Source organism: Pteropus vampyrus, unplaced genomic scaffold (genome assembly GCF_000151845.1).
Source record: "Pteropus vampyrus isolate Shadow unplaced genomic scaffold, Pvam_2.0 Scaffold74, whole genome shotgun sequence".
Taxonomy (NCBI): Eukaryota; Metazoa; Chordata; class Mammalia; order Chiroptera; family Pteropodidae; genus Pteropus; species Pteropus vampyrus.
The window spans coordinates 3457655-3473056 of record NW_011888855.1 but is presented as its reverse complement, the minus strand read 5'-3'; the positions used below and the strand labels follow the sequence as shown (position 1 = coordinate 3473056).

Here is a 15402-nt window from a genome sequence, read left to right as displayed (position 1 = left end):
ACACACACACACACACACACACACACACACACACACACACACATAAAAAAGAGTGCACCCTGCAGCAAAAGGCTGTCCTGTCCAGGGTGGGTTGCTGCCTTGTACCCTGAGATGCTGGGACAGACTCTGGCCACCGTGACCCTAAACTGGAAGAAGTGGGTTGGAAAATAATGATGTTTTATCAATCTTTCTTAAATATATGTATAGCTCACACTTACTTCAATGTTTACTATTCAAAATATTATGGGTCTTTATTTAGAAGTTTGGTGATGCTTCTGTGACCATAAATAGACCAAAAGGAACTTAACTCTTGATTGTATCAATTAGCTTATGGTAAAACTGGTTTCATGATATGTGGTTTCACTTAAAAAGTCACAGTTTCCAAGAACCTATCGACGATGTTAAGGGAGTACTTATTGTATATTAAAGGTATTCACAAATATTTGATGGTAGTAAATGAAAGTAAGTATGTTGCATGTGACTACTTCTTTTCAAAGAAGAAATGGCTTCTTTTATAAAATGGCTTCTTTTATAAAAGCATGTCTTCTGTCCATACAGCACAAAACAAGCAGAGTATTTTCTCATGCTTCCCAGAAAATAATCCTTAATCAAAACCACAAAAAACCTGTTTTTATGATTTCTTCATGGAAATCATGGCCTTTCAGGGGGGACACACAGCGACAACTAGAATAAGTTTCAGCTGCTGTGGTAAAGATTATTACACATCCTATGATTGGTTGCTGAGGGCCCAACACTAAGGCCACCAATTCTATTTACATAAATGCAGCACAGCCCCTCACATGGCAATTATTTCCAGATACTTCTACCCTGGACTATTAACCAAATTAGTTTCCATTCTCTTAAGGTATAAGACTATTATCAGACTTTCAAAAACATATTCTAGCTACAGTTATTTAGTTCATATTGCCAAAATTAAAGAGCTAATGCCAGTTATTCTCTTCCTTGAAAATCTCCTGAGTCCTTCTTTATAGATATTTACAAACGAAGATAGGAGAAACTCAGAGCCATTCAAGGGCAATTTTTGAATGAATATCCCATTCTACCTCTGCATTTTAGTAATTTTTGTACAACGTGCACATTTCCTCATTCTCTCACATTTGATGAACAAATTATTCCTCGTATGTTTGGGAGTGTGTGCGCGCGTGCACGTTAAATTTCTAAACCCACTAGAGAGTTTCTAGTTGGATGGTACCTACAGCAAGATGCGAAGTCAGAATGGAAAACTGATAGAATTAGAAATTGGCCACATGACCAAAAATCCAAGAAACTACTTTTAATAGTAAATGTTTTTTCCATCTCTAAACTTGATATATTTTCTCATCAGTAGCCAAAACATAGGCTATCAAGATGCCTCACTAATCAGATAATTTTAAACACTAACATTTTCAATATATACTCATTGAGCTCCTACTACATGCTAGGCCCATATAAATATTTTAAAGATGATATATATATGTGTATATATATATATATGTATAAAATAGATATAAGTCAACAAATTATAAAGTATAATAAACATATATTTAAAAGCATAAAAATGAACTCACCAAAGAGGTAAGAGGTTTTATAGACTACCAAAGATTAAAACTGAAGTGCAATATAAGTAAGTAGGTAGAAATAACTGAACAATTTTTAGTTTGTAAAGTGTAAAAATGAATATGATTTATTAAAGTTAAGATAAATTTTGAAAAGGATACAGAGCCTGGCATGTAGCAGTTCAACTAATGTAAGGCATTATTATTTGTATTATTAGTAATAGAAAGCCACTTGTCCCTTAAGTAAAAAGAGATATTACACTAAATATACAGTATAGGTACCATATTAACCTTTCTAAAATCCAAAGAAACCTGAAATTCCAAAACACATCTGGCCCCAAGATTCTGAAGAAGGAATTGTGGTCCTGTACCTTTCTAATGCCTTCTTAGAGAAAAAAAGATTAATAATAACTCATATAATTTTTTTAAAGTCAGTCATATTCTAGGTTCCCCACAATTGTTTTACAGTTCTAGAAATGCCAAGGGTTCAACAGAAGTCTCCACCAAAGAGCTAATCATCCAAGATGATGAATATTCCTTTTCTTTTAGACCCTTAAACTCAATTAATAAGAACCTATTCATTAGTAGGATTATTCACATAGTGTCAGCCTCTTCCGTTAAATAATAAGCGCCATTAGAGATGGTATGGACTATGTATTCACTTACCCCTTAACTCTTGTGCTCAATACTTGAACAAATCAATGAATAAACTGCATTACCTGACACCTCACACACCTGTATCAGAGACCTATTTGCCTAATTCACAATTCAAGTTTCAGTAAGACCCTTGAGCTATCATTATATAGTGCTAAGTGGGTGGTAATGAGAATGTGTCAGTTAGGATGTTTTCATATATGTGTAACATAAAATCCAAAGCCAACTGGATTAAGTAAGGAATTCACTGGCTCATGTCACTGGAAAGTCTGGAGGTATACTATCCTCAGGGAAGACTTGATCGAGCAGCTCACTTGAGCTGACCAGGGCGTGGTTCTTCTCTGCTCTCCTCCTCCGGTGATGGCTTCTCATTCAACTGGCTTTTACAGTCCAGACAGCTACCAGGAATTTAATGACTAAACATTTTCAGGCTGAAATTCAGCAGAAAAATATAAGTGCCTTTATCCCAGCAGTTCTAGCAAATGTCCTAAGATAATTCTGATTCATCTGGCTTAAATCACACGATTCCATTTCTACAAACTCTTCATAATGTATATTGAAGTGATTTAAACCTTTTATGTTACTAAATAATATTACTGAATTAAAACTGATGGGTCAAGCACATCATTTAACTTTATCTTCTTAAAATGTTATTCCTCCAGATTTTAATCACAACTGATCAAGGGGAAAATAAAGTAGATTCTTCCCTACAATTAAATCACTTTGAAGGATTTAGAATGTGTTACCAGATTACAACACAGGCTTATGATTTTCCTTCTTAACATAACTGAAAGCAACACCACAGATTTTTCAGGAAGAAAAATAGGTTCTTATCCTACTTTTTCAAGAGTATATATAATAGTAGAATTTAAAGAAGAGAAGAGTATATGACATCTTGAGTTAGAAAAAGTGGTTTTGTTTCATAGAGTTTTAAAATAGAAGCAACTAAATAATGTATCCTGTGACTCAAGACCTCTTATCAGACACCACCCCTCCCCCCCCCTCGGCCCCAGAATCGCCCCCCGCTCCCCCCCCACACACACACAATATTAGGTCCTAAGAGCAGAGCAGAGATGCACACTTTAGAGAGTTTGTTGTGAATGTACATTCTGGAGCCAAACAAATTATTCCTGATTGTTTCTTACAACTCATGCCCCTCATTTCTATAATTAGCACAGAAAACAGAAGGTAAACTATTCTGTGCAAAATTTATTAGATTGAAAGCCAATACTCAAATATAAGCAACATTTTAGGAGTAGAACCATTTGAAAATGTGTTACACACCAGTCATCTTAAATCAAAAGCCAAACTTCATAATCCTAGAGGGAAGCAGTGTGGTAAAAGGATGTAAATTAAAAGAAAATCTTTATAATTATTCAATTCTGTGGACTGGTTTTTCAAATACTCTAGTGTTCAAATAATTCAATTCGTAAATATACACTGATGGCTTTATGAAGAAGATAGTAGTAATGTTAAACAGCAAGGATATAAACATAGTCTTTGACTTCACCAAGTTTTTAATGTGCTACAAAGGAGATATACACAAATGTATATCACTGGACCGCAGAGAACATAATCAAGTAGAAATGCATGAGACACTAAAAGATAATGGGTAATCAGGGGAGAAATGAAATGAATTCTATTTCCACAGCGAGTAATAGAACGCCTAAGGGCAAAAGTGCTTAAACAATAAGGCAATTTGTTATCTCACAGAACAAGGAATCCACAATTAGGGTGGTTCTAGGCATAGCAAATAGGGTTCCAGTTCTATGTCTCTACAATTCTCTTGCCTCTGCCCAACTTAAGGACATCGCCTTCAGGACGCCTTCGATATGGCTATAGCACTTACAGATGCCACATCCAGATAAAACAAGCTCCAGGGAGAAGAGGGACCTGTCTCTCTTCTTCTTTCTCAAACACAAGAAAAGCTTTTCCAGAGGCCTCTTGCAGACTTCTATTTCTCACTGGCCAAAACTGGATCTCATGACCATTTCTAAAACAATCACCTCCAAAGGCAAAGGGACCTCGCACAACCAAGATCAGAACAGATGCTGGTAACCATCACGACCATCCCCTTCAGGCTTGGCGGAATGTTTCAAGGAAGACAGACCTCACTCAGAGGGTGGCATGATCTGGACTAGGGACAAAAGAAAAAAGAAAAACACAGAGGCAAAGGAAGGGATGGATGTGCCTAACTGAAGAAAGTGAAACTGCAATCATACATTAAATGCACTTTTAGAGACACAGAATTATCTTAAACCAGACTATTGTCATTCTCTCACAAAAATTAACTTACTATTCAACAACAGATGCTAAGAATGCAGAAGTAGTCCTCTTTGTAAGGAAAAGATTTAGGTTATCAGTGGGGATATTCAGACTCACCACTCCTTGTCAACAGTTAACCCATTCAGCTATCTGGGCTGAAAACATTCCACATTATGCATAGAGATGACTTAAGACTCACTGTCAGTAGTTGTTCCTTGAAGGTTTCTTCTCATCTGGGTTGTAGGTTTCACTCAAAAATCCACACACTCACAACTGGCTCAATCTGCAAATGACAGCGTACAATTAGGAGGCAAGTAGCTGCAGGGTGCAATCCCATATGAAAACTGAACTCAAAAACACCAGATTCACTAAGCACTGTGTTCAAACTAAGTGACCTGCATTTCAAAGGTTGTAATGTGCTTGTTTCCCATCACATAAATTAATGGTAGTGTCTACAGCATACCAGGTATGACTCTTACCAAAGGCTGCCCACTGGGAAGAACCCAACACACGTTTGTTTAGTGGATGCACACAAGGCTGGCCTACACAGCGTGTTAAAGGATAGCTGACTACATTGAAACAGTGGAAGATTTAACATAAAAATCAAGATCCCTAACCTCTTTTGAAAAAAAATCAGAAGATCTGGCAATAGTGGGCCCAGATGCCCACAAAGTCACAACCTGCTGGAACTGATTAGCAGCTAAATCCTTCAGTGAGACATGGGCTTTGCAGTTCTCTGCAGATATCATCACTCTGACATCAACCCAGCTCACAGTTACCTGTCTGGACACTGTTGGCACCTGAGCTTGCAAACTCTTCTATTTATTTATAATAGTTACCGGGAACATTTATTATTATCAAAGCCAAGCACGTTTCTCTGCCTTGAGGATACAATATAGCACAGGGATTAACCGCATTGGCTTTGGAGTCAGAGGCCCTGACTGGGCAAAAGACTAGCCATGCGACCTCGCAGCCTGTTTTTAACCTAAGATATTTCCTCATTTACAAGCCTCCAAAGAAACATATAAGCATTTAACACAGTCAATAAACAAAAGGCCTAAAATCTAACATGTCCACGCTGAACTGACAATCCCAGACGCTTTTTCCTCGGACTGCCTCATCTCAGTAATCACACCGTGATCTGCATAGTTAGTGCTGAGACTCAAACCTTAAAGTCCTTACATACCCTCCCTCATCTTCCCAAAACTATCACCAAGGCAGCTAGCTTTCTAAAATACAGAATATGAATGGATTCTCAGAATCCCATAAAAACCATAAAGACAAACAACAATTCCTCCCTTAGAATTAATTACTTTCCTGAAATTACCTATAAATTCGACTACTTAAATAATGGTAGCCTGGAATTTCAAGGTTCATATCATGAGGAATATTAGTATCTCATTAAAAGAAAAATGAAGACAAAATAGTGGGGATGCTACACATTACTCCTTGCAAGTTATGGACCCATTACATTTCATAAACCTACACATTTCTTCAAATCTAAACTGAAAATGAACTAGGGCACTATGCTTAATCTGAAAATGAAATTAAGAAAACATGAAGCTGACTAAAACTAATAAGTGAGTTTAGAAAGGCTGCAGGATTTACAAAACCAGTACTCAAAAACAATTCTGTTTCTATAGAATGACTGTTCAAAGACCAAAACTGAAATTTAAAATATTATTTACAGTGTCATCAGAAAATATGAAATAGAAATAAATTATCAATTGACATGCAAAGACAACAAATTTACATAATATGTTCAAAAATCATGATGGAAACAGTGGATTCAATTATGTTAACATGTCAATTCCCTCCGAACTGATGAGGAGCATTTCTAGTCAAAATTTCATCAGTTTTTAGAGAATTGACAAGCTGATTCTAAAATTCATGAAGACATACAAATGAGTTAAAACAGCCAAAACAACTTCAAAAAACAATAATATTGGAAGCTTTATACAACTTGACTTCAAGATTTGTTAACAAAGCTATAAAAATCAAGACAGTGTAGTAGTGGCATAAACAGAGACAAAGAGATTAATGGAACAAAATTGACAGGCCAGAAATAGACCTATACATATGAGATAATTGATTTTCCTCAAAGGTGCAACAGCAATTCAGTGGGAAAAGGACAGCCTTTTCAACAAATGCAGCTGGAAAGACTGGATATCCATACCTCGTGCCATACACAAAAATTAAATGAAAGTGGATCATAGACCTAAAGTTAAAACCTGAAACTGTAACACTTCATGAAGAAAACAGGGAAAAAATTTTGTGGCCTTGGCTCAAAGATTTCTTAGAACATAAAAGCATGATACATGAAAGACAAAAGTGATTAAAAAGGACTTCATCAAAATTACTACTTTCTACCATTTGCAAGACATTGTTAACGGAATGAAAGCCACATAGTGGACGAAAATATATGCAAATCATATTATCTGAAAGTGGACCTGTATTCAGAATAAAGAACTCTCAAAACTCAATAATGAAAAACAATTTAAAACAAGGGACAAATGATCTGAACATAATCTTCACCAATGACATGTACATAGCAAATAAGCACATGAGAACAGGCCCAGTATTACTGATCATTAGAAAAATGCAAGTGTTAGCAAGGATATGAAGCATTTGGAACTCTCTTATGTTGTTGGTGAGAATATGAAATGGTAAAACCACTTTAGAATACAACTTAGCAGTTTCTTTAAAAAATTAAACACACACCATACAACGTAGCTATTCTATTCCTAGGTATGTACTTAAGGAAATGAAAGTGTATGTCCACAAAATACTGTTTATAGCACCTTTATTTGTAATTGCCCAAAACTGGAACCAACCCAATCTGTTCATCAATAAGTGAATAGATAAGGTGGGTACAGTAGTCCCCCTTATCCACAGGGGCTACTTTCCAAGACCCCCAGTGGATGTCTGAAACCGCAGATAGTACTGAACCCTATATGTCCTATGTTTTTTCCTATATATCCATACCTATGGTAAAGTTTAATTAATAAATTAGGAGGAAAAATTTATAAATTAGGTACAGTAAGAGATTAATAACAGTAAATAAAAGAATTATAATATACTGTAATAAAAGTTATGTGAACGTGGCATTAAGTAAAATACGAGTGACTCGAACACAAGTACTGCAATACTGCAACAGTCGATCTAGTAACCAAGACAGCTATTGACTAACACAAAGGTAGCATATATAGTGTAGATACTCCAGACAAAGGGATGATTCATGTCCCAGGCAGGATGGAGAGGAATGCCAAGAGATTTCATCGTACTACTAAGAATGAAGCTTAATTTAAAACTTATGAATTATTGCTGGCATTTTTCATTTACTATTTTTGGACCATGACTGACTGCAGGTTAACTGAAACCTTGGAGAGCGAAACCACAATAAAGGGGACTACTGTATAGCTGTTCGGTGTATTACTATTTGCAATAAAAAATAAGGAACTATTATATACTCATTGACATCGATGAGTCTCAAAATAATTATGCTAACAAGCCACACCAAGAGTATACACTGTAGAACAGTGGTCCCCAACCCTTTTGGCACCAGGGACCGTGCTCTGAGAATCTAATGCCTGATGCTGAGGTGGAACTGAAGCGGTGATGCCAGCGCTGAGGAGCGGCCGCAAATACAGATGAAGCTTCGCTTGTTCACCCGCCGCTCACCTCCTGCTGTGCAGCCCAGTACCTAACAAGCCACAGACCAGTACTGATCCGCGGCCCAAGGGTTGGGGACCCCTGCTGTAGAATCCATTTATACAAAATTCTACAATCTCTAGTGATAGAAAGCAGTTTAGCTGATTGCCTGGGAATAGGGGTGGGTGGGCAAAAGGAAAGGCCTACAAATGGTTGAAAAGAAACTTTTGAGGGTATATTTTTATTATCTTGAATGTGGTGATACATGACAAAATTGATCAAACTGACACTTCAAATATGTGCAGTTTATTTTAAGTTTAATACAAAGTAATTCATTGCATATTAATAACTGGTAACAAGATTGAATTATATGAAAAGTAGGACCATTTCAATGCACTGAATTTGAAAATCATGGCTACAATCTTCCTCTTCAGAAAACAACTTTCTCAAAAGTATATTATCTCAATGCTAAGGATTAAAAACATAATTACTGATCACAAAGAAAACATATACCCAAAACAGCACTCTAACCTAGTATCATTTGCTATGGGCAACAAGGAAATTTGGTGGATTTCAACATTACTCATTCAATTACAGTTCACGAAGTACCTCAGTCTTTCATTACATTTGGTAAGAATTAGATAAAAAATATTATGCCATTTCATTGTCGAATGAAAAGGCATTTTAATATAGTCATTCGATTAGCATTCATCTGGGTATCAATGCTAAAATGTACTTCAAGTTCTGCTTAGAGTTAATGAGAAACCATGAAATTAGATCTAATTTAATTGTTAAATGCTGGCATGGCTTGGTGCTTTCTGTACCACATTAAATGCCACCTCCGTCCCCATCTGTTGTTATAGTGAGAGATTTAGCAAACTGCATTATTCCCCTAGCTGAATTTAACCATTACATTTTATTTTGCATAATTTCCAAAGTGTGTACTCCCATCTCTACCCAGAGATTTCTACTCTCCAAGTTAATCAGTCTTAATTCCACCATACAAAAAAAGGACTGCATCTTTAAAGAAATTCGTTAACACCGCTACCATTGAATTCTTTTAGGGCAGTCAGAGAAATTACGCTGGTTCTACATCATTCCAAATGGCAGAACTAGAGTAAATGAGTGAAGGCTCTATTATTTATACCCAGCATGTTTCACACATCAGAACATCTTTTGAGTCACTGCGGGTCAAAGGTGCGATGGCCTGCCTAGCATCGGAGGTCCCGATTTTAAGATAGTGATTCAGAAGTCCCAAAAGTCCCAGAGATATTTGATTTTGACTAACTTTATGATTCTTTCCAATGTTCGCATACTCTTAAATTTAAAAATAAAATCTATTAAGTGCCCCAATCCACTGCAATTTAAGTGTTAAGCCGATCAAACTAAAAGAAGCTGAAGTCCTAAGTCTTACAGTAATATTTTTGTGTAGATTCCATTTTTCTCCAATAGAGAGTAACTTATCAGACCTTGACCCTATTTAATTCTTTGATGTTGAATGAAAAACGTGCTAAATACATGTCCCATTTCCTCACTCATTTAATGTCAAACACCAATTCCTTTTTTCTTCCCAAAGAAATGTAGATCTGGCAGGGACAAATAAAGATCAGTAAGAAATCAAATCCAATTTCCTCATTTTATAGACTCAGAAAGGTAAAGAAATTTACCCCAAATCTCATAACTAATCAGTATACTGCCTACACATAATGCAATAAATCACTGCCATTTATTCCCTCCATAAGTATACTGTAAAAAAATGTATATAACCATTCAGTGACCTGGCAATAATGCCATAGCCAGTGGTGAAACTGTTAAAGACCCAAGACATTTTGGTTTGCTCTTGCTATTGTTTGCTAGTGCTGTTAACATTCCTAGACCCTAAATGTATAGGATTCGGTAGCGTTACAGAAACATAGAGGTGAGGGTGTATCTGTGGGTAGCTGTGAATGAGGCAAAATATTTAAACAGGGGGAAAGAGTATATTTCTAACTGATGGAGTTGCAGAACCTGGTTGAAAAGGCTGCCCATGCCTTAATAAAAAATAAAAAAGAAGTGATGAGGTAGTAAAGATGGTGGGATGCAAAATGGTACAATCATTTTGGAGACAGAGTGGCAACCTTATTAAAAAGGTACATACACTCACTTACCAAAAATGTAAGAGTGAAATGCTCTCCAGCTCCATCTTGTTCCAGACTGCAGTGTTTCCAAGGCCTACAGGATAAGAGTTCCTGCTTTGTCTGGCTATAGACATGCTAATCATTAGAAGAATTCTGTTGAATTTTACAAAAACAGCCCCTCCCATTATCCCCTTCCCCTGACCTAAGAGAAGCCTGAGCTCAGTACTTCCTTAAGATGGATTTGAGGAAGTATTAGGGCTCCCATTTTCTCAGCTGAAGTCTTCTCAATCCGTCAACCTTCCCTTACTCCAAACACTGTCGTTTTGAATTTTGGCCTTTCGAAGTGGTGGGCACATGGACGTTGAACCGGTGAGAGGAACCCAAACAAATCCATTCCCAAGAGAAATGAAAACATATGTCCATACGAAGAATATGGGCTAGAGGAGGCTGGACACGATAGCAGTTTAAGAAAACAGGTTCCTGAGTCAAACTGTCACTTTAAATTCTGGTTGTGCTACTTACTAGTTGTGTTGACTTTGGGCAAGTTATTCACCATGCCTCACTTTCCTACACTGTAAAACGGAAATCATTCATAAGGCTATTGTGAGGTTTAAGTTAGGTTAATACACATAAAAGTCCTAGAACACAGTCTGGCACAAAGTAAACCTGCAGAAAGAAGTATGATATCAGAAGGGGAGTTGAGCTCAAAACATAATGTAACATTATGATAGTAATTTTCTTAATAATATTCAGAGAACATTTTAAAATCATATACACACCATAGCAACTACAGTACAATGTAGTGTTTGCAAGTTTACCTGGATTTTATTTAATGTCAATATTAGGCTATTTCACTGTTTCCAATTCTAACTGCCATGGAGAATTGCAGGTAAGATATTTTATCTTCCTGAGATTTGGTTTCATCAACTGTAAATGAAGACAAGGCCACTTATCTCAGAGAATTATTTTAAGAATGTAATAAGGTGTACAAAGTGTTTACTTAGTACAATGCTTGGCACATTGTAGCTAAAAACTAGTACTATTTTAGTACACTATTAGTGAAAGAAGTACATTATAACTAGAGTGACCAAGCATTTGTATATGCTTGTGAGTCCCAGTTTATGCAGGTTTTCACAATGTTAGCAATAATAACCATTCCCCTTTCTATCTCAAAATGTCACACTTTAGATAAATTATGTGGTCACCCTAATTTATAACTGAGACACTTTCAAGATTTTCCCTCTATATATAGCTCTTCATCCTCTTACATGTTCTTATTCCCTTTTTAGTATTACCTCTTTCCTCTCCAACTCACAGTCCCCCTTTTCCACACACACACACAGTGTCTCTGGCTCTCCTTATTTCTTATTCAGGTGCTTGGTGATCTTTATGTTTCAAAATTCAGGTTTCTCCATGGTCCCATACTCCTTAGCAATGTCATGTTTCCAAAACCTATTCTTTCTCAAATTCCTGTCTGTCTCTTTAATCTGAATTCCAGGAAGACAAACAAACAAACAAAAAAAACTAGTGACCTAAAAACACCAATAATGGATTAAAATTTCGGCTCTCCTTTAGAGATCTCTACATTTCAACAAGTAACTCCTATAAAGACAATGCTTTAACTCAAAGTAGACTAAAAACACAAGTATCAGATATTGTGATAGCTGAGTAGGAAATATCATTAGAGGACTATTTTCACTCCTCAAATCAAATAATTTAGGTAGATTTCTACTAAATGAATATAACAGAACATCCTTGATTTCCTTCCTTTTTGCTAGTTCCCAAATAATCCGGCCAAAAACACTAAAGGCTCTCAGCTCAAATATCAGATAACAGTTCAGGGTTTTGTCCTTGCTTTCCTCTTTCCCTCTAAAAATGCTCCCCTAGGTTACTCCCATCAACACTCCTGAGTTCAAGTACCACATGGATACTGATGTCAGCCAAATTTACATCTCCAGCCAAAGCCCTGTCTCTAGCCTAAAGCTCTTCAGGTAGATGTTTTCAGTTTAACCTCACATATACAAGTGCACACAGTACATCTCCACCTGAAGTGCTACCTCTGCCTCGAGCTAAACTGAACTCCGTTTCTTCCCCCATCACTCCTCTACTCCAACCCCATTCAATTTAATAACATGAAATTATTAAATTCTCTCGTCTACTCAGTTCCCTAAACCAAAAACAAGGGTATTTCTTTCTGTTCTCAAACACACCAGGCGCTCTCTCCCTCTCATCTTCCCCCACCTCACAGGGCATCAAACCTGCTGTTCACCTCTGCCTGACACACTCTTCAGAACTTAATATGGTCATCACCTCCTTCAAAGTTTCCCTAAACCGCCAATTTATGCAAAGCACTCTTACAATGTATCCTGTACCTTCCTCTGGGGCACTTGCATTGCCAAGGTTATCAGTCCTGGCTGCACCTTCAAATCATGTGGGGGAGAGGCGGGGAACTCAGCACAGAATTTCGAATTCAAAATTTCAGGAATATGGCATCCTGCTTTGAGTGCCGTATCTTAAGAGACATTAATAAACCAGAAAGCATCCAGAGAAGAGAAAGCAGGATGGTGAGGAGTCTAAACATATTACAATAGTTCAGAAAACTAGAGATTTCAGCCTAGCAAAAAGCAGAGGAGGAAGATGTGATAACCCTCAAATACATGTAGACCTTAGCATATAGCATGTGAAAGAGGAAACAGACTTACTATAGGTTGTCAAAGAGGGTGGAACCAAAGTCACTGGGTAGAAGTTTCAAGAAGGCAATTTTTGGTTTAAAAAAAGAAAGAACCATCTAAAAGCATAAATACCTCCCAACAGATACCGGACAGTCTATAAAGGTGATAAATTCATAGTCATTAGAGGTTTTAAAGACCACCAACACCAAAAAGATTCCTATGTTTGGAAGAATGTCAGTTTAGAAAATATCTACAGTTCAAAACAATTCTAAGATTCTATGACTCCTAAATTCATATTTTTAAACATGACTAAGTAAGCTGCTCAATTAAAGCACATTACCCTAATCCACCCTAATAAAAAAGGAAAACTTCCCAAAATGTGAGATTTAACTGCTTGTTTACAAAGAAATCAGATGTACTCATAAAAATAGCTAAATACATTAATTTTTTCTATATTAATGAACTTTCTAAAGGAAAAAAAATCATTGATTAAAGTAGGGAGAGTCTCCAAATTTTTTACTTAATGTATGAAAAGCCAGAAAGAAACTTAGATGACAATTTGTTAATTTATTCAGATAGAATGTTGATTTCTCAAGGGGTAAAATGATATCAAAAAGGCTTACCAAGGATGTAATAACTCTTAAAAAGACTTTATATTCTAACAAATATTTAGTTTCTGATTTATACAGGAGAAAGAGGGAAAGGCAAGGAAGAATTTTAATAGGTTTCCTAATGTTTTACAGAATTATAATGGCCTTGGGTACAAAAAATAAAACTATTGAAAAGAATGCGTCTAAATAAAAACTTTGTCCTCTATGTTGTCATATTTTATCTTGAGGTTAAATTGAACTGGAAAGAAGCTGAATGCATGCATGAGAACAAAAATGCAAAAAAAAAACAGAATATAAGGTATCTATCCTCATAGCACTTTTTTTTTTAAAAAAGCACATAAAATGGCTGTCACTATCATCTTTAACTATTTACAATCTCCATATTTTTATTTTACAACACTTACAGAAAAAATTCCATTTTCATTAAAACATTAGCTTCAATAAATATGCTATACTAAGTTTGATTTTATTCAGGAAGATGGGATAGTTTTTACTCCCCATAGAAAAAACTTTTATAATAAAAATTCTTAGAAATTAAACTTGTAAAACATTATTCATTTTTCCACACAACTTTCCAAAACATTACTGCATATATGGAAGGCTATAACAGGGAAGCGACTTAATTAAACTGTTATGGGTTGAATTGTGTCCTTTTCCCCTTCCCATCCACCCAAAATATATGTGGACATCCTGACTCCCAGTACCTCTGAATGTGACCTTATTTGAAAGTAGGGTTGTTGCTGAGGTAATCAGCTAAAATAAAGTCATACTGGAGTAAGGTGGGCCTATAATCCAAAATGATGTGTCCTTATAAGAATCTGGCCATTTGAAGACATAAAGACAAACAGGAAGATCGCCAAGTGACAAAGACGGAAAAGACTGGAGTTACGCAGCTGCTAGCTTAGGAACACCAAAGATTACCAGCAAACTCTCAGAAGCTGGGAAGAGGCAAAGAGGAATTCCCCTACAGGTTTCAAGGGGAGCATGGCCCTGTGGACATCTTGATTTTGGACTTCTAGCCTGCAGAACTGTGAGACAACAAATTTCTGTTGTGGTACTTCATTTCGGCAGCCCTAGGAAATTAATGCACCTTCCATTTAATTAAAGGAGTGAAAAAAGTCACATGAATCGAAATGTTACACTCATGATCACAACAATCCTTACCCAATCAAAGCAAGATTTTTGCCTTGCTCCAGAACGGTCATTATCGACGAGTCCTCCAGGTCATCAGAAGTGAGTTCGTGTTTCCATTAACTATCCTATTTATTCACTATCTAGGCCACTAGATTTATAAATGTATGTTTTTCATCATTTTCTAATTGGGTAAACAGCCTCTATATTCTTACATCTTATTTACTTATTTTGACTAGGTAGTATATAAACACAGTAAAATGGGATATAAAGTATTTCACTTTCACTCTCCTGTCCCCAAACCTTGTTCTCTATTCCAAAGTTAACCATTATCAACAGTATTTTATGTCACTGAGATTTTATGCATTTATAAAATTACATATATCGTATGTGTGTGTGTGTGAGAAATGTAGCATTCTATGTATTGTTCTGCACATTGTTTTTTATCACTTCATGTATCTTGGGAGGTCATTCTATATAACTTATGTTTGTATTTGCTGTATAATATTCCACTACATAGATGCATAGCGATATATTTAATCCCCTATAAATGGATATTTAGGCTGCTGCTAATATTTACCTTTATCATAAATGATGCTGTAATGGCTATTTTTTTATTGTCTCTTTATTGAGCCCTTTCTTTGCCATCTATTTGTACCTGCAATCTCCTTCCCTACCCTGGCAGTCCATCTTGCACCACTTTTTCCTCACAGTGCTTAAAATTATCTGGTACTTTATATATTTT

The 15402-nt window shown here is 36.2% G+C and overlaps 1 protein-coding gene across 4 annotated transcripts in view; it reads right to left on the bottom strand.

Annotated features, from left to right (window-relative positions):
- Positions 1 to 15402, bottom strand: part of CDC42SE2 (CDC42 small effector 2) — a 102844-nt gene that overhangs the window by 54239 nt on the left and 33203 nt on the right. For 3 of the 4 annotated variants that reach the window (XM_023531896.1, XM_011362255.2, XM_011362257.2), the window contains one exon: positions 4675 to 4758. The gene's annotated coding sequence lies outside the window, so the exon portion shown is untranslated. Of the gene's footprint in view, positions 1 to 4592; positions 4759 to 15402 lie in introns of those variants that run through there. The other variant, XM_011362258.2, reaches the window with a different exon arrangement.